Source organism: Rutidosis leptorrhynchoides, chromosome 3 (assembly GCF_046630445.1).
Source record: "Rutidosis leptorrhynchoides isolate AG116_Rl617_1_P2 chromosome 3, CSIRO_AGI_Rlap_v1, whole genome shotgun sequence".
NCBI lineage: Eukaryota > Viridiplantae > Streptophyta > Magnoliopsida > Asterales > Asteraceae > Rutidosis > Rutidosis leptorrhynchoides.
In genome coordinates this window covers 408,811,904-408,833,323 of record NC_092335.1, presented here as the reverse complement: position 1 = coordinate 408,833,323, position 21,420 = coordinate 408,811,904, and positions in this window count along the sequence as shown.

The following is a 21,420-nucleotide window of genomic DNA, read 5'->3' as shown; positions in this document are numbered from 1 at the left end:
TTAAAATCACGGTTGCTATAAATAGCGTAAGTATGTATGTATGCTTGACTCTAAGCAAGTAATCAGAGTGTATGCATGTATGCTTGACCCCAAGCAAGTATGAGTGTACGCGGAAGCATGTATCAAATAGCCATTCATGAACCTGAGAAACATATAGAAAACTGTCAACGAAAAACGTTGGTGAAATCATAGGTGTATTTGTAAACGTTGTTTTTGAACCACAAGATTTAATGTTTCCATAACGTTGATTATCCAAATCGTTTGCATTCCAAAAGTACGTTCGCGAGCACCCAATTATCAAGACTTAACTGTTTTGTACCCTATTACGTAGTGTTAGAGCATACACTAAACCCGAAAATATATTTCATCCGCTAACGGTAGCGAACCGTCCGAATGAGGCTCGTCAAGCCCATGTGATCACATAATATAAGTTCTCGCTTACACCCTGCAAGTGTAACTAATGATAATTGAATTGAGGCTTTTTGTTCTAACTCGCTGTGGAATGTTTATTTTCGTACTTGTGTTCAAAGCATAAAAGTATGTAGTATAAAACTGTAAATGTTTCTCATCTCATGATTTAAAAGTATAAAAGTTGTTGAAAAGATGGGACTATGATCTCACCTCGAGTGCACGAGTATAAATGTACTTCACAAAGTAAATGTGTGCATGAAAGTTGCTTAGCCTTGACCTAAATAAGTAAGTTGTATCAATTACCGGGTAAGACACAAGGTCGGGCGAAATGTGTTCAATTAGTCCTATGGCTCGTTACTACTCGAATATATAGCATGTGAATCACGTTGTCAAGTTTCATGCAGGATATAAGTATAAAAGCACGTTAGAACGATTGCATAAGTGTTTGGTTAAGTTTGACTAAAAGTTAAACTTTGGTCAAAGTCAACGAAAAGTCAACATGTTCGGGTCGGGTCCCGGACAATTTTTCTAAGTTTCATAGTCATATATGAGCATGTTAGAACAAGTTTCATGTCAATCGGAGTTGCGTAGCATATTTAGAATTAAACGAAAATTGATAATTTTGGACAGCCCACTGATCAGGCCAAATGCGCACCGCGCATAAAAGTGCGCACCGCGCGTTTGTACATAAAAAATGCTGATTGCTGAAAAGTCAAGTGCACGAACCAAAACTCTTTTTAAATTCAACTTATGAACCGTGAACATTCAAAATACGTATCTTATATCGTTGGAAAGGTAATTTAACGAGGAATACAACTAAACACATATCATCAATCAAATTCATCATTTAAAGCAACAAAAACCTCGTCGAATAGTCATTAAATGTTTATAATCAAAGTTCCAAGTTCTTAAAATGCATTTCATGATTCGGGAATCCAATCTACACATAAGATATGCCGTTTCGAAGGTAATTAAACATACAATACAACTAAACACCTACTAACAACATTTCATAGCATTCAATGCATCAAAAGTTCTTTTCAAAGTTCATCAAACCCTAACCAAAATCATGAATTCAACCATTTTGTAAATGAAGCTTTTCTAAATCAACCTACACATCAAAATGAAACTAATGATGCTAGTAACACATCTAATACATGAATTTTAACATTTAAACAACGTTTACTCATTCAAAACTCAAGATTAAACACACTCATTTCAAGTTTATGCTAGTTTATGCAAAATAACAAGATCGAGCAAATAAATCACATATTCATGCTAGACTCGAGCCATAGACACTAACTAACACAATTTCAAGTCTATAAAATGAATTTGAGAAATGTAGAATTTTTAGAAAGTTACCCAAAAGTGATGAAGTTAGTATCAAATTGAAGAGGATGAAGAGAGGATTCCAAATATGCAATCGGATTTGTTGTGAGCTTCCTAGATTCGAAATAGATGATAAATCTTTGATGTTGGGGTTTGAGATAAAAGATGGAATTAATGAGGAGGTGATGAATGAATGAGTGGTGGTGGTGGGTGACTAGTTAACCAAGTTCCTCCATGTGACAAGATTAGTCCCTCAAGTTTAGAGCAGGGTGCGGGAATTAACCAAACGAATTATTTTAAATACGCGAGAGTAAACGGGAGATGTTACAATCCAATAATGGAGATGTTAAGAACGTTAGTTAATGGAAGGTACGAATATAGATGACGAAAGATTATTTAAAAAAAAGACGGGCGTTAAAATGAATTAACGGAAAAATGTGGGATGTTACAATGGAGAACATGCTAGTTAAAGTTGGTACTTTAGTATTTCCAGTAGACTTCGTTATTCTGGACATGGAAGAAGATTCTTGAGTTCCTCTTATATTAGGAAGCTTAAACACGGCTAAAGCAATAATAGACGTGTTTGGTAAGAAACTGACCCTAAGTATAGAGGACGAGAGTGTTACCTTTTCTGTGGATAGAGCCATGCAACAACCGAAATCTGCAGATGATACATGTTATTATATTCAAACTATAGATTCACATGCAGAATTGTTACAAGAATTTCCAGAATTACAAGGAACAGGAGAATGTTCTTTAGGAGAAGGAACTGAACCAATTGATGAAGCTTAAATGATAGCCACACTTATGGCAAATGAATACGAACCAACAATAGAAGAACTTCAAATGCTGAAAGAGGAAGACATATATCGATACAAATCATCGATAGAAGAACCACCGATTTTAGAGTTAAAGCCACTTCCAAACCATTTGGAATATGCTTATTTACATGGTGAATCTGAATTACCTGTAATAATCTCGTCTTCTCTTACGAAAAATGAAAAATCTCAACTCATTTCTGTGTTAAAAGCTCATAAACCAGCTATTGCATGGAAGATTCATGACATTAAAGGAATAAGTCCTTCGTATTGCACACATAAAATCTTTATGGAATAAGGTCATAAAACATATGTGCAATGCCAATGGAGACTAAATCCTAATATACAAGATGTTGTTAAGAAAGAAATTATTAAACTGCTCGATGAGGTTTAATTTATCCATTCTCTGATAGTCCATGGGTAAGCCAAGTTCAATATGTACCTAAGAAGGGTGACATCACTGTCATCACAAATGAAAAAGATGAGCTTATTCCTACTAGGACTATAACAGGATGGCGTGTTTGTATTGATTATAGAAAATTAAATGACGCCACCAGAAAAGATCACTTTCCCTTACCTTTCATTGATCAAATGTTGGAAAGGTTAGCTGGGAACATTTACTATTGTTTTCTTGATGGTTTCTCCGGATACTTTCAAATTCCAATTACACCCGAGGATCAAGAGAAAACCACCTTCACTTGCCCTTATGGTACTTTTACTTACAAACGCATACCATTTGGACTTTGCAATGCTATGGTACTTTTACTTACAAACGCATACCATTTGGACTTTGCAATGCCCTTGCAACCTTTCAAAGGTACATGATGGTGATTTTTCACGACATGATAGAAGAATGCATGGAAGTTTTCATGAATGACTTTTCAGTCTTCGGTGATACTTTTGAAACGTGTCTAGTTAATCTTGAACGAATACTTATTAGATGCGAGAAATCAAATCTAGTTCTTAATTGGGAGAAATGCCATTTCATCGTTAAAAAGGCATCGTTCTTGGTCATAAAATTTCAAGTGAAAGAATTGAAGTGGATAGAGCTAAAGTAGATGTAATTGCTAAACTCCCACATCCCACCAATGTTAGAGGAGTTAGGAGTTTTCTAGGGCATGCCGGTTTTTACCGACGTTTCATAAAAGATTTTTCTAAAATTGCCACTCCTATGAATAAACTCCTTAAAAAAGATGCTTCATTCATCTTTTTGGAGGAATGCATTAAATCTTTTAATATTCTTAAAGAAAAACTCACTAATGCACCGATCATGATAACTACAAATTGGAATCTACCATTTGAACTCATGTGCGATGCAAGTGATTTTGCAATGGGAGCCGTTTTAGGTCAAAGAATTGAAAAACGATTTCAACCTATCTATTATGCTAGTAAGACGTTACAAGGAGCACAAAAAAATTACACAACTACTGAAAAAGAACACCTTGCTATTGTCTTTGCTTTTGACAAATTTTGTTCATATCTCGTACTAGCTAAAACGGTGCTCTATACTGATCATTCTGCTCTTAGATACCTATTTTCAAAACAAGATGCCAAACCACGATTAATCTGTTGGATCTTACTCTTACAAGAATTCGATATTGAAATTCGAGACAAAAAGGGAGCAGAAAATCTCGCAGCTGATCATTTTTCTCGTCTTGAAAATCCTGAATTAGAAGTTCTAAATGAATCGGCTATACAAGACAACTTTCCTGATGAATATCTCTTGAAAATCGATTATAATGAAATTCTATGGTTTGCAGACTTTGCAAACTACTTAGTATGTGGATTCCTTGAAAAAGGGTTGTCGTACCAAAAACGAAAGAAATTCTTCAGTGATATAAAACACTATTTTTGGAAAGATCCACATCTGTTTAAAAGTTGTCCTGATGGAATAATACGCCGATGCGTATTTGGGGATGAAGCTAGTCAAATCTTAAACCATTGTCACACAGGACCCACAAGAGGACATTATGGGCCTCAACTCATAGCAAGGAAAGTCTACGATACTGGATTCTATTGGCCTACAATTTTTAAAGACGCACACCTTCTTTGTAAATCCTATGATGCATGTCAAAGGGCCGGAAAAATAAGTCAACGTGATGAAATGCCGCAAAATGTCATTCAAGTATGTGAAGTATTTGACATTTAGGGTATTGACTTTATGGGTCCATTTCCAAAATCTCATAATAATCACTACATTCTCGTTGCCATTGATTATGTATCTAAATGGGCGGAACCACAAGCTCTCCCAACTAACGATGCACGAGTTGTAGTCAACTTCTTAAAACATCTTTTTGCAAGGTTCGGAACACCGAAAGCTTTAATAAGTGATCGGGGTACTCATTTTTGTAATAATCAACTTGAGAAAGTTCTCAAAAGATATGGAGTAACTCATAAAATCTCAACCGCTTATCATCCACAAACAAGTGGACAAGTTGAAAATACCAACCGAGCATTAAAACGTATTCTAGAGAAAACTGTAGGATCAAATCCAAAGGAATGGTCCATAAAATTGGAGGATGCACTCTGGGATTTTCGAACAGCCTACAAAACTCCAATTGGCACCACACCTTTTAAACTCGTTTACGGAAAAGCATGTCACCTTCCAGTAGAAATTGAGCACAAAGCATTTTGGGCTTTGAAGACATGTAACCTTGATTTACATGAAGCTGGACGTCTACGGTTAAGTCAACTAAACGAATTAGAAGAATTAAGACATGATGCATATGAAAATTCATTAATCTATAAGGAGAGAACGAAGAAATGGCATGATAAAAGAATCAAAATTTCAAAAGAATTTAAGGAAGGAGACAGAGTTCTTCTTTTCAATTCAAGATTTAAGCTATTTCCTGGGAAGTTGAAATCTAGATGGTCTGGACCATTCATAGTCAAAAGAGTTTTCCCATAGGGAATAATAGAGTTGATAAACTCAAACGGGATTGAATTTAAAGTTAATGGTCACAGAGTTAAACATTACATAGATAGTCCAATGGAAGTTGAAGATGAAGTTAATCATAATTTTGACACCACAGCTAACTAAGTGTGGGAAGATTCGAATCTTTTAAGGTTAATATAATGCTGTCTAAAGTTAGAAGTTCTATTTTCGTGTAGTTTCCTAGAATGGAATCCGAATGGTCTTTCCCTAGCAGACCCTAAAGAACTAGTCTTCTCCCCCCATTATGAATTTTTGTGTTTTTAGGTTTTACGAGATGAAGAATTCTTTTGATTTGAACCATGGTCTACTACAACATGCTATGATTACTAAACGTAATAATAACACCTTCCCGAGTGAATTGGTGTCGGAGATAAGAGGAAAAATGGACGAAGTGAGAAAGGAACTCAGGAACAATCATAATAAGATATATTTTGGTAAAGGAAAATCAAAATCCACAACAAAAAGAAGAGCACGACACCTTGAAAGATGTCATAAATGTGGAAAATGGTATGTCACAAAGGGAAATGTTTGAACAATCAAACACATTCCAATTCTGAATTCGTTACTCTATGCAGAGAAGGACCGTTCATATGTTTAGAAGAAAAGTTATTGAAAACTCGTGGATACGCTTATGTAGCTATGGAAAACCAAATCGAATGACTCTCCTATGAGTCGACTAAAGCAGGTCTCTGAGAATTTTATCTCATAAGTAAGTATGTATAGTTTTTATTTTATTTTTATTGCTTTTAACCTTTTGTTAATAAACCCTGAATCGTTCGCTATAAAGTATTAAATTGATATTCAATAAAATTAGGTATATTAAACCGAAATTATTGATATCAGGCAAAAATTTAATTCATTGCTGTGAAATTTACCATTTATTCATAAGGTATAAATATCTTTAATCAATCAATCCAAAATATTTCAGAAATTCGTCAGGAGTAAAACTAGGTAATATAGCCGAAATTACTTTACCCAAAAGAGGAACGTATATTTTTGATAATATTTGTTTGATTAAAGTGGGATAAAAAGACCAAAAAGATTTTTATTCATTTTTATTTTTATTTTTACCTTGTTTTCTAAATTAATATAACAATTATACTATTTTAAATATAATTTAATATAATTTTATAAAACTAATGTATATAAATATTAATAATATTTATTTGAAATTTTATTAATATGCATTTTAAATTTAAGTTTTGTGTGAATTTAAAAACAAAATATAATTTATTTCAATAAGTTAAAAAATTGATTTCTAAAATTCGTCGTGAGTTAAAGACTAGGTCGTTGAACCGAAATTGCTTTACCTGAGGGCGGGACGAGAAATTTTGTTATCATTATTTTTTATTTTATTAATCTAAAGTATGCCAAAAACATTAAAAAATACAAAAAAATCTTTGCTTTTAAAACAAACACTTTAAAATGACAAATTTTAAAATTTTATTGAGGGATGAACTAGGTAAACGTACCGAAACGACCTCAGTCTAAAAAGAAAAAAAATTTTAAAAATTAATTAATTAATTATTTTATTAGTTAAAGGTTGTAAATAAAATAGAGAATTAAACCCCATGCGATCGCATGGGGTTTGTACATGTATACCATGCAATCGCATGGAGATAAAAAAACTGGGTAGGTTACAAAATCCAGTCGTCTGTCTCTGTATCCATAACACAATACACACACAAACACGAAAATACTCTCAAAAACACACACAAAATTCGCAATTTTTCACCAAATCTTCACTAAAAACACAATGAGGAGATTCCTACCAAGAAGTTTGTCAAGGAAAGGGGTAAATTTCTACACAATACACTCTTTAATTTCGAATTTTTAGTGTTCTTGAGCAATTTTTACCTTATTTGATTTTGATAATTTCTAGCTTAATTATAGTTAAATTGTTAGTATATTATGTTTGTATAACCTAGATTGATGCTATTTAACATGATTAGAAGCTTTAAACTTGAAATTTTTAGCAATCTAGGGTTAGTGTTCTTGAGCAATTTGGGCCTTTTTGATATAAATAGATTATGGCCAATTTTTGTTATGAATTATTGCTAAATTAAGTAGTGTAACATGTTTAAGTTGCTAAATGATCCAAACTTTGATCCTAAACATGATTTTTGAGCATCAAAGTGTAAAATTCATGAACTTGATTATTTTGATATAAATGCCATTTGAAACTTGTTTAATTACTAATAATGGTTATTTTAACATGATATTTGAGTTGAATGCTTATGAACATTGTATACATTTTCATATATGCTTATTGAAAAAGTGTAGAATTGTTAAAATTATGAAAATGTGTATAAGTTTAATATGGATTAAACATGTTATTGTAATTATTTTAATTTGTTATTTTGCTAACACTAATGCATATTTGGATGCACAAAATTTTGTATTTGATATGTTTTGCAGAGAAATACAGATACTGACGGTGCATCATCGTCCAGACAAGCTGATCCAAAGCCACAACCTGAGCTGCAACCTGAACCACAACAAGAGCAGCAACATTATGATCAACACCTGCCATATTATGAACCGAAACCACAATTTTTTACTGTCTACAGACAATTTCAGCCTCACGAGTTAATAATACACTCAAGAGTTCATGAACACGAATTACATCCCAATCTCAGATTTGAGCGATACTGAAAAGATTACCCGAAGTACCAACGCAACAAACATAAGCTTTACAGCGGTGACGACCCGGAAATTTTCGACCATATTTAAACTTAATTCTTATTTAATTTTGATACGATAAGAAAAGTCTGTAATACTGAGTCTCAAAATTTTGAAATTTTTTTTATGAAATCATTTGACTTCGACCATTTTCGACGATTCACGAACCATTATTTGTAAATAGATAAATATATATAAATAAGTAAATATAAATAATTATGCATAAGAATATTCATAAACTATTATATACAATATACAATTTGTTATAAATAAATATGTAAATTAATATAAGATATATTAAAATTTATTATAAAAGTGAATATATAAAGTATGTTATATATATATAAGAAATTTTGAAGTTATTTAGTAAATGACGGAAACGCTCATTTGTCACTCAATTGATAGTAAATGAATTAAAAAGGAACTTATATTATTTTAAAATAAACGATGATCCGAAAATGAGTTTTACAAATTATAGACTTATTAAAAATATATTTCGGAACTATTTGTTAAATTTTAAAACTTTTTATATTTTTACTTGGGGTTGGGAGTGAATAATTCATGTAATTTTTATTTAATAGTTAATGACCGAATTTTATACAATAATGACCAAAATAAATAAATATAGTTAATTTAAAAATATGAGATTTTTCTGAGAACTTTTATCTGCCCCTAATTTCAAATAGTGGACGATACTCGGTCCGTAAATGACATAGTACAAGGCGGCTATACTGTACTCTATAAGTTGCACGTTGAGTTAAAGTTTTATTATTATATTATATTATAATTATAATAATTATTAATATATTATATAAAATTCTAATATATAGATACATATAGGTAGATAGATTAGAAAGGAACCAGTAAAAACCTCATCACTTTTGTTTCTTAATGCAAGTTGTTTTATTTTCCTTTGTTAATTAATACCCCACACTCCACTTGAGGTTTGACATTACCGTATCCTTTCACTACTACCATATCATTTTCAATATTATATATATAGACTTATGAACTATATGAAGGATCACAAGAATAACCATAGCCACCTTAATAGGCAACCACCTTTCCACCACCTTACATTCTTGAACAATCACCATACTCTACAACCGGCGGCCACCATCTCCTGTCACTTTACTCCCTTCTCTTGAACATCGGCCACCAAAAACCACCACAACCCTACATCTCTCTCTTCTCTCTCTTTTCATTAAATCTCCATCATGAATACCATCACTACCATGTTTCTGTTTCGAATAGAAGTAATCAAAAACCACCACCTTATTCACCATTTTAAAACACCATTGACCACTGCTATTTACTTCTGTTTCAGTTCGGTTACCGAATTCCACTATTCATCCACCATCACCTTCTTACTCTTCTCTCTCTCTCTCTCTCTTGCTCCTAAACTTGCTCGTAAATCATCAAATCTACCGTACTTTTATTTCCTGTTTTTTTAAAGAAAACCACAACTACCATGAGAACAAGTTGCTATTCGTATGTTTCGATTGCTGCGTACCTTATTTTTCTATTTTGATCGAAACATCACCTAACCATCATTACCATCTTCAAACCAAAACCCAACAAACCCCACGCTATATATTTATTTTTCCTGTTGCCAAACGAAACCATCAAGTGAGTATTATGTTACCACTACTCTCTTAAAACTACCTATATTTTCTAGTACAAGATGATAGATAATCATGGCGGTGGTGATAGAATGAATAAACAAGATATAAATGATTAGCAATATCGAATTGAAACTATGACACGTTGTTGAAAAAAAAATTTGATATTAAGTTGGCTGCTGTATTCGGTCAAGCTCCATGTAAGAAATCAAACAGTCCACGAAATTTTGTTTGGGTTTTCTTATTTCTTAACGGGCCATAAATCTTAAATGGGTTAATAGACTATTAGTTTGGGCTTAGATGATTGGGTCGAGTTCCTGTTTTGTTAGTTGGGCCGAATAACAAGTTAAAAGGATTTGGAAAGTAATTGAATCAGAAAAGGAATAGACAGATCATTAGTTTAGGGGTGTTGTGGGTGAGCGAGAGGTCTCGAGTTCGAGCCCGGTCTATGGCATTTTTTTTAGAAAGCTTGTTATTCAAAGGTTGTATTCTAATTTTATTTATTATTATTATTATTATTATTATTATTATCATAAATACTAGTATTATTATTACTAGTATTATTATCATTATAGATATTAAAATAAATATATGTATTATTATTATTTGTAAAATCATTATTTTTATAGTTATTATTAGTAGTATTATCATGATGATCAAAAACAACTCTTATTACTATTATTGATATTATGTTACCAAATAAACATTTCGTATATAAAAATATACTTTTAATAATATTACCTATAAGTAAGTATTAATCACATTAACATTTTTTTTATAGATACTCATATAGAACAAATTAAGTATTTTAATATAATATTAACTAAAAATTTATTAATATTTGTCATTATAAATATATATACACAAATTAAATATATATAATATTTAAAATAAGTTATAATATGTGAAATTGTTCAATTACGATTATAGGTATTAATATATATATATATATATATATATATATATATATATATATATATATATATATATATATATATATATATATATATATATATATATATATATATATATATATATATATATATATATATATATATATATATATATATATATAAATGATATAGGTTCGTGAATCCGAGGCCAATCCTGCATTGTTCAATGTCGTCATATGTATTTTTACTACAAAATACATTAAGTGAGTTGCTCCTTTTTTAAATGCTTTTGCAATATATATTTTTGGGACTGAGAATACATGCGCTATTTTTATAACTGTTTTACGAAATAGACACAAGTAATTGAAACTACATTATATGGTTCAATGGATCGAAGCCGAATATGCCCCTTTTAGCCTGGTAATCTAAGAATTAGGGAACATCACTAATTTTGAGAATTAGTGCACCCCTAATTGACGGGAATCCTAAAGATAGATCTATTGGGCCCAACAAGCCCCATTCTGGAATTTGGAATGCTTTGTACGTCAAAATTATCATGTCCGATGGGTGTCCTGGAATGATGGGGATATTCTATATGCATCTTGTTAATGTCGCTTACCAGGTGTTCAATCCATATGAATGAATTTTAATTCGCGAGTTACGCGTGACAATATATGAAATCTTGTGGTCTATTAAAATAATGAAAATGAATGATTATGATAAACTAATGAACTCACCAACCTTTTGGTTGACGCTTGAAAGCATGTTTATTCTCAGGTATGAAAGAAATCTTTCACTGTGCATTTGCTCATTTTAGAGATATTACTTGGAGTCATTCATGACATATTTCAAAAGACGTTGCATTCGAGTCGTTGAGTTCATCAAGATTATTATTAAGTCAATTATAGTTGGATGTATGATAATGCTAAAAACGAACATATATTTCATAGCATTATCCCTCAAGAAAGACAAGCTTTTAGTTGCAATTGTTCTATTTACAAGTGATATTCGTTTAAATAATAAAAGGTGAAGACAAAAGACAGATTCGACGAATTAAAGACGCAAACGACTAAAAAGCTAAAAAGTACAAAGTATAATCAAAGTGGTTCAAATTATTGGTGAGAAACGTCTCAAAATTAGAAGAGTACAAGCCGCAAAACGCAAAATACAAGATATTAAATTGTACAAAAGGACGTTCAAAAATCCGGAACCGGGTCCAGAGTCAACTCTCAACGCTCGACGCAACGGACTAAAAATTACAAGTTAACTATGCACATGAATATAATATAATATATAATTAATTCTTAAAATTATATATATATATATATATATATATTATATAAAACTGTCGGCAAGAAGAAAACAACCAAATGTGAGCTGTCCCAGGGGACCATGCGATCGCATGGCCTGGCAGTTATAAACCCATGCGATCGCATGGTGAACAGAATCAAGTGACATCCTATAAATTTCGCAGTTTTTGATCAAATGTTTACACCTTTTTCTCTATCTCTCAATCTCACGTATATATATATATATATATATATATATATATATATATATATATATATATATATATATATATATATATATATATATTATATAATTTTAATTTTTATAATAAGGGTATGTTAGCGAATGTTGTAAGGGTGTAAGTCGAAATTCTGTCCGTGTAATGCTACGCTATTATTAATCATTGTAAGTTATGTTCAACCTTTTTAAATTAATGTCTCATAGCTAAGTTATTATTATGCTTATTTAAGCCGAAGTAATCGTGATGTTGGGCTAAATATTTAAGACGGGGTAATTGGGCTTTGTACCATAATTAGGGTTTGGACAAAAGAACGACACTTGTGGAAATTAGACTATGGGCTATTAATGGGCTTTATATTTGTTTAATTAAATGATAGTTTGTTAATTTAATATAAAGATTTACAATTGGACGTACCTATAAATAACCATATACACTCGATCGGACACGATGGGCGGGATATTTATAAGTACTAATAATCGTTCATTTGACCGGACACGAGAATGGATTAATAGTCAATGGACTTATTAAAACAGGGGTGAATTATATACAAGGACACTTGGTGTAATTATAGTTTAAGTCCCCAATTAGTTGGAATATTTGACTTCGGATATAAGGATAATTTGACGAGGACACTCGCACTTTATATTTATGACTTATGGACTGTTATGGACAAAAACCAGACGGACATATTGAATAATCCAGGACAAAGGACAATTAACCCATGGTAATAAAACTAAAATCAACACGTCAAACATCATGATTACGGAAGTTTAAATAAGCATAATTCCTTTATTTCATATTTAATTGCACTTTTAATTATCGCACTTTAATTTATTGTCATTTTAATTATCGTACTTTTTAGTTATCGCACTTTAATTTATTGCATTATAATTTATCGCAATTTCATTATCGTTATTTACTTTACGCTTTAAATTAAGTTATATTTATTTTTAATATTTTACATTAGGTTTTAACTGCGACTAAAGTTTTAAAATCCACAAACCGGTCATTAAACGGTAAAAACCCCCTTTTATAATAATAATACTACTTATATATATATTTATATTTTTACAAATATAGTTTTAAAAATATAGCGTTAAACTTGGCTAAGATCCATGTGGAACGAACCGGACTTACTAAAAACTACACTACTGTACGATTAGGTACACTGCCTATAAGTGTTGTAGCAAGGTTTAGGTATATCCATTCTATAAATAAATAAATATCTTGTGTAAAATTGTATCGTATTTAATAGTATTTCTTTGTAAAAATTATAACTATTTTGTATACACCTCGCATAACATCAATGTACTATGAAATGGTATGCATGCCGTCAACTTTCATTGTAATGAAAGTTTGTCTTTTAAAAACGAATGCAATGTTTGTAAAAATGTATCATATAGAGGTCAAGTGTAGTGACCCGAACTTTTCCATGTTTATATATATTAAATGAAATTAAAATTTCCATGATTAAGTGTTTCCAACATGTTAAGCAATCAAACTTGTTAAGACTTGATTAATTGAAATAGGTTTCATATAGACAATTGACCACCCAAGTTGACCGGTGATTCACGAACGTTAAAACTTGTAAAAACTATACGATGACATATATATGGTTATATATATAGTTAACATGATTTTATTGTAAGTATGTATCTCATTAGGTATTTTAACAATGAGTTATATACATAAAAATGAGACTATTAAATTAAGAAACTCGAAAACGATATATATAACGATTATCGTTATAACGTCTTACTAGGTACATATGAATCATATTAATATATTGATACACTTGGTTAATTATGTTAAATTATAAGTAAATATATCATTAAGTGTATTAACAATGAACTACATATGTAAAAATAAGACTACTAACTTAATGATTTTGAAACGAGACATATATGTAACGATTATTGTTGTAACGACATTTAATGTATATAGATCATATTAAGAGATATTCGTACATCATAATATCATGATAATATAATAATTTAAAATCTCATTTGATATTATAAACATTGGGTTAACAACATTTAACAAGATCGTTAACCTAAAAGTTTCAAAACAACATTTACATGTAACGACTAACAATGACTTAACGACTCAGTTAAAATGTATATACATGTAGTGTTTTAATATGTATTCATACACTTTTGAAAGACTTCAATACACTTATCAAAATACTTCTACTTAACAAAAATGCTTACAATTACATCCTCGTTCAGTTTCATCAACAAATCTACTCTTATGCACCCGTATTCGTACTTGTACAATACACAGCTTTTAGATGTATATACTATTGGTATATACACTCCAATGATCAGATCTTAGCAGCCCATGTGAGTCACCTAACACATGTGGGAACCATCATTTGGCAACTAGCATGAAATATCTCATAAAATTACAAAAATATGAGTAATCATTCATGACTTATTTACATGAAAACAAAATTACATATCCTTTATATCTAATCCATACACCAACGACCAAAAATACCTAAAAACACTTTCATTCTTCAATTTTCTTCATCTAATTGATCTCTCTCAAGTTCTATCTTCAAGTTCTAAGTGTTCTTCATAAATTCCAAAAGTTCTAGTTTCATAAAATCAAGAATATTTCCAAGATTGCAAGTTTACTTCCAAGTTTTCTAAATCCATTCCAAGTAATCATCCAAGATAAGAAACCTTTGTTACTTACAGTAGGTTATCTTTCTAATACAAGGTAATAATCATATTCAAACTTTAATTCAATTTCTATAACTATAACAATCTTATTTCGAGTGGAAATCTTATTTGAAATTGTTTTCGTGTCATGATTCTGCTTCAAGAACTTTCAAGCCATCCAAGGATCCTTTGAAGCTAGATCCATTTTTCTCATTTACAGTAGGTTTATCCAAGGAACTTGAGGTAGTAATGATGTTCATAACATCATTCAATTCATACATAAAAAGTTGTCTTATTCAACGTTATAAACTTGTAATCACTAGAACATAGTTTAGTTAATTCTAAACTTGTTCACAAATAAAGTTAATCCTTCTAACTAGATTTTTAAAATCAACTAAACACATGTTCTATATCTATATGATATGCTAACTTAATGATTTAAAACCCGGAAACACGATAAACACCATAAAACTGGATATACGCCGTCGTAGTAAAACCGGGGGCTGTTTTGGTTGAGATAATTAAAAGCTAATAAGAACTTTGATTTAAAAGCTATACTTCTGGAAAAATGATTTTTCTTATGAACATGAAACTATATCCAAAAATCATGGTTAAACTCAAAGTGAAAGTATGTTTTTCAAAATGGTCATCAAGATGTCGTTCTTTCGACAGAAATGACTACCTCTTTCAAAAACGACTTGTAACTTGTATTTCCGACTATAAACTTATACTTTTTCTATTTAGATTCATAAATTTAAGTTCAATACGAAACCGTGGCCACTGGAATCACTCAAAACGGATTAGAAACGAAGAAATGGCGAGTAAACAAGATTGATAAAAACTACTCATTTTACCTACGTGAAAGTTAGTAATAAATCTATTCCAACCATAACCTAATCAACTTATATTGTATATTATGTAATCTTGAGATACCATAGACACGTATACAATGTTTCGACCTATCATGTCGACCCATATATATATATATATATATATATATATATATATATATATATATATATATATATATATATATATATATATATATATATATATATATATATATATATATATATATATATATATATATATATATATATATATATATATATATATATATATATATTGCGGAACAACCATAGACACTCTATATGTGAATGTTGGAGTTAGCTATACAGGGTTGAGGTTGATTCCAAAATATATATATATATATATATATATATATATATATAGTTTGAGTTGTGATCAATACTGAGATACATATACATTGGGTCGTGGATTGATTCAAGATAATATTTATCGATTTATTTCTGTACATCTAACTGTGGACAACTAGTTGTAGGTTACTAACGAGGACAGCTGACTTAATAAACTTAAAACATCAAAATGTATTAAAAGTATTGTAAATATATTTTGAACATACTTTGATATATATGTATATATTGTTATAGGTTCGTGAATCAACTAGTGGCCAAGTCTTACTTCCCGACGAAGTAAAAATCTGTGAAAGTGAGTTATAGTCCCACTTTTAAAATCTAATATTTTTGGGATGAGAATACATGCAGGTTTTATAAATGATTTACAAAATAGACACAAGTACGTGAAACTACATTCTATGGTTGAATTATTGAAATCGAATATGCCCCTTTTTATTAAGTCTGGTAATCTAAGAATTAGGGAACAGACACCCTAATTGACGCGAATCCTAAAGATAGATCTATTGGGCCTAACAAACCCCATCCAAAGTACCGGATGCTTTAGTACTTCGAAATTTATATCATATCCGAAGGGTGTCCCGGAATGATGGGGATATTCTTATATATACATCTTGTTAATGTCGGTTACCAGGTGTTCACCATATGAATGATTTTTATCTCTATGTATGGGATGTGTATTGAAATATGAAATCTTGTGGTCTATTGTTACGATTTGATATATATAGGTTAAACCTATAACTCACCAACATTTTTGTTGATGTTTAAAGCATGTTTATTCTCAGGTGAATACTAAGAGCTTCCGCTATTGCATACTAAAATAAGGACAAGATTTGGAGTCCATGTTTGTATGATATTGTGTAAAAACTGCATTCAAGAAACTGATTTCGATGTAACATATTTGTATTGTAAACCATTATGTAATGGTCGTGTGTAAACAGGATATTTTAGATTATCATTATTTGATAATCTACGTAAAGCTTTTTAAACCTTTATTTATGAAATAAAGGTTATGGTTTGTTTTAAAATGAATGCAGTCTTTGAAAAACGTCTCATATAGAGGTCAAAACCTCGCAACGAAATTAATTAATATGGAACGTTTTTAATCAATAAGAATGGGACATTTCATCAAGTACCTCGCATTGTAACCAAATGTAATGTATTCGTCCAGATGGATTAGGACGGGTCGTTAGAGTTAGTATCAGAGCGGTGGTCTTAGCGAACCAGGTCTTGCATTAGTGTGTCTAACTGATAGATGTTTAGATGCATTAGTGAGTCTGGACTTCGACCGTGTCTGCATGTCAAAAGTTGTGCTTATCATTTCGTGTCGAAAATTACCTACTTATCATTCTTAGGGAATCATTTGCTTATCATTCTTAGTCTAGACACATCTTACTGCATTGATTACATGAATAGTATATAGACAAAATTCATATCTTAGCGTATCTGTTAATTCATATCTTAGCGTATCTGTTACTGTAAACTTTGCCTGATATATTCCGTAATTTTCTCCGTAATCTACGCAATCTTTTGCTCTATATATATAGATATCCTATGTGATTAGAATACCATCCGATAGCTGAAAAATCGTTTCATATCGAAAAATCTTTATTCAATCGTACGAAATGGAACTCGTCACTAGTTCAAGTTCTTCGGAAGCCGACATCTAATCCCACATGGATATTCACCTAAGCTCCGGAAGCAGCGTCACCAGAATGAATCAACCAATCAGTCATCCCAATTCATCTGATGGGTTCGTAGTCAACTTAATCAATGGAGACGCGAAGAAAGCGATCCCTTCCACCAACCGAATTCACCTCTTGGTGAAGAACCTGAAGCACTTACCGGCTAACCAATCCGAAACACCATATTCACCCTCATTTCCAGGATATCTCACAACGATTATATGATATCCCAAAATTTAAATCTTATTCATCCGCTTGTTCCAACCGCCAATCATCCCGGAGTAAATCGAAGAAGTCAACGAGCTTCGCGCCCGAGTTGTAGCCTTGGAAAATATGGTGCAAAACGTACCAGCTTCAGCAACATCACCGGCACCAACAGTACCACCAACATTAATACCAGTACCACCAATAAACCAAGTTTCAACATCACACGCCTCAATATCAACATCTGTACTTCGTTGTATGATCTCCGTTTTACATATCGTTCTACATCGACTATCTTCATTCTACATGACAATTATGTAAACTCTAATGTTTTTGAGATTATGTATCATAATTCTAATCGTAAATCTGATGAGTTTAATATCACATTGACTCATTAAATCCATGATTACGTTTGAAGAAAATATATATGTATATATGTTTTCATAAACGTTGTAATCAAAATTCTTTTGTGCAAACTGTTAATGGTGAAAATATTTTAACGGGTAGGTAATACCCGAGGAATATTTAGATTTTACTTTAATAAGTTACACTGTACATTCTTCGAATCTGATTCAACAGTCATTTACCACCCTACTTACATCCACAGATATACGTATCCGTTTAACACAGAATAACCATTTTCATTCAATTTCATATTTGGATTTTGACTTATCAAAATCCAACAAGTGGCATAATGAAGAAAACATTGGACAAAATAAAATTTGTTAGAAACAAACAAATTAACTATGAGAAATTCTGTTAAGAATCCACGCTAACAAAGTCCTAGCTAACTGTTCCTAGCTAACTAATTACATTTTATTTATCGCAATTTATATTCTCGCAATTTTATTTATCGTCATTTAATTTCTGTTATTTATTTTACGCACTTTAAATATCAGGACACGTATACAAAGTTTTGACATATCATATCGACGCATCTATATATATTATTTGGAATAACCATATACACTCTATATGCAGTAATGCTTGAGTTAGCTATACAGGGTTGAGGTTGATTCTACAATAATATATATACTTTGAGTTGTGATCGAGTCTGAGACATGTACACGGGTCACGATACGTATTAATTAATTCGAATATTATATATTAAGCTATATATGAATTATTGGACTGTTAACTGTGGACTATCAACTGTGGACTACTAACATTGGACAATAAAATGAATTAAAATATTGATTATAACATATGAAACTAAACATCTCTTCAAGTTTGCCACTTAATTTCATCTTAAACCTCATTTGTATCTTGACGATTACAATCTGCGTTCAAACCTTTCATGATTCTTGAAAACACCTTAAACGAAAGGATGAACCAACCACACATCATCTACGGAAGGAAAGATTTATGCATATAGTTATGCACCTGAAAACACTCGAAACTTGAGTAAACGTTTAACCCGAATCTGTGCAAGCTCTTTTGGCGTTGTTATTACCGAAAATAACTTTGCAATCCCTTTCCAAAGTAGGCAATTTTGTCACAGCTTCAGTAAATCAATTTCGACTTTTCATTCGAATGAACTCTACAATAACTTTGATATATAAGTTCGCCCTTCATTATCGTTACAGTGGAACCGTTTATATTCCACCACATTAGCAGTAAACTTACCAGCAACCTCATTACTCATTGGCTTAAGTCTTTTTGAAAACCCATTATATTCATTGAAACCCTATCATATACTCATCTGCATCTTGTAACGAGAATTGCCATACGAATCATCGGGAATTAGCAATCAGTATTTTGAAATCTCGTAGCATGTCTACGCCAACAGTTATATGTGTACATATAACGGACTTACATACTTCGAATGTGAAGTTTCTGAAAAACACCCCAAACTGCGGAATAGTTCTCGAAATGCTGATGAAGCAGCAAAAACTATAAACAACCTTAACAGTAAAAAGTTTGATGATAAAGAATAGTGTGTTGGCAAAGCTCAGAAAAATAGAAGGTTTGGAACTGGAAAACGGATTGAGTAAAACATGAAGGAGGCCGTGGACAAATCACAAGTAGGGATGGCAATGGATACCCGATCCAGTGGATATCCATCCGATCCACCCGATTATTCGTGGATATGGACGATCTAAATGGATATAGATATGGATGTGGATGAAAAAATTTCATCCATGGATGAACCCGCTTTCACCCGAAATAACTAAATATATAAATTTATCACTCAAATTAGTATCATTTATGTAGTGATATTTTATTAATTATATTCATATTCATCTTTCTTTATATTTTCTCTAAAAATATAACTTTCTTCTTATATTTTATTTTGTTTAAATAATTAAATGTATTTATCGTACTTTGGTGGTTCAAATGTGATTCCATGTAACTAAAAGTAAGCAACTTAGATGTCGATATCTTTACACGTTTAATAGGTTATCTATTGAATATTTTTTATATAGATTAGTAAAATGTGACTTTCGATTGCATAAACTATTAAAAATATTACTTTTGATCATATATTTAGTGAACCACCGCTTATAATTGTTAAAAATAAAATAAATTTAAACGAATATGGATAATTATCCATTAACCCGCTTCACCCGACGGATATGGATATGGATGGATGAAAAGTAAAAAAAATAAATGGATATGGATATGGATACGGCCTCACCCGATCCATATCCGATCCATTGCCATCCCTAATCACAAGGACTAAACTTATACATAAAGAATCTTGATGATTCTGATTCTGATGAAATCTTTAGCGAATATCTTGCTCCTTAATTGCTCTAAATCATCGTGAATGAATTTCTTCATCACAATTTGATTCTAAAATTTTAAGATATTATCGTATCTTCTATTATAAATATCCTCCATATTTCTGAAGAAATTTTCATAACTATTCTTATCCAAAATCATTTATCTTCTCGCGTTATGAGTGTTACATCAGAAAGGAAACTGTTTTTGTTTCTAAATTCTGAAAAATTCGAATCAAAATATGAATGTTTTTGAAGTAGTGTTGGGAACTGAAGCATGAGTTAGTATAATATAATGACACTTGATCAATGTGATTATATTACAGTAAGTCATGCCGAGTTTTTAATGGAACATGATGATTCACAGATCATAACGTCATCATGTTCCATGTTATACGACTCTTGAATTCTACTTAACCTCTAAACATATCAAAAAAATATTTTTCTTGATGATTCGGTCTTTTCCGAGGTATTCCGGTAATTTGACAAATCAAGATTGTGCCATTACGATTTCCTTCATAGAACATTAGCCATGTTCATTCGAAACTCCATACCCACGAATTTTGGACTATTACACGAGGTGCTTAATGAATATAAGAGAAAATAGAGCATAAGGCTTCGAAGTGTAAATGGGGGTATAAATCGCAGCAAATAGGAGAGAGTGTTAACTGTGGATGACAATGATTATAGGAGACAGAAGCAGGGAC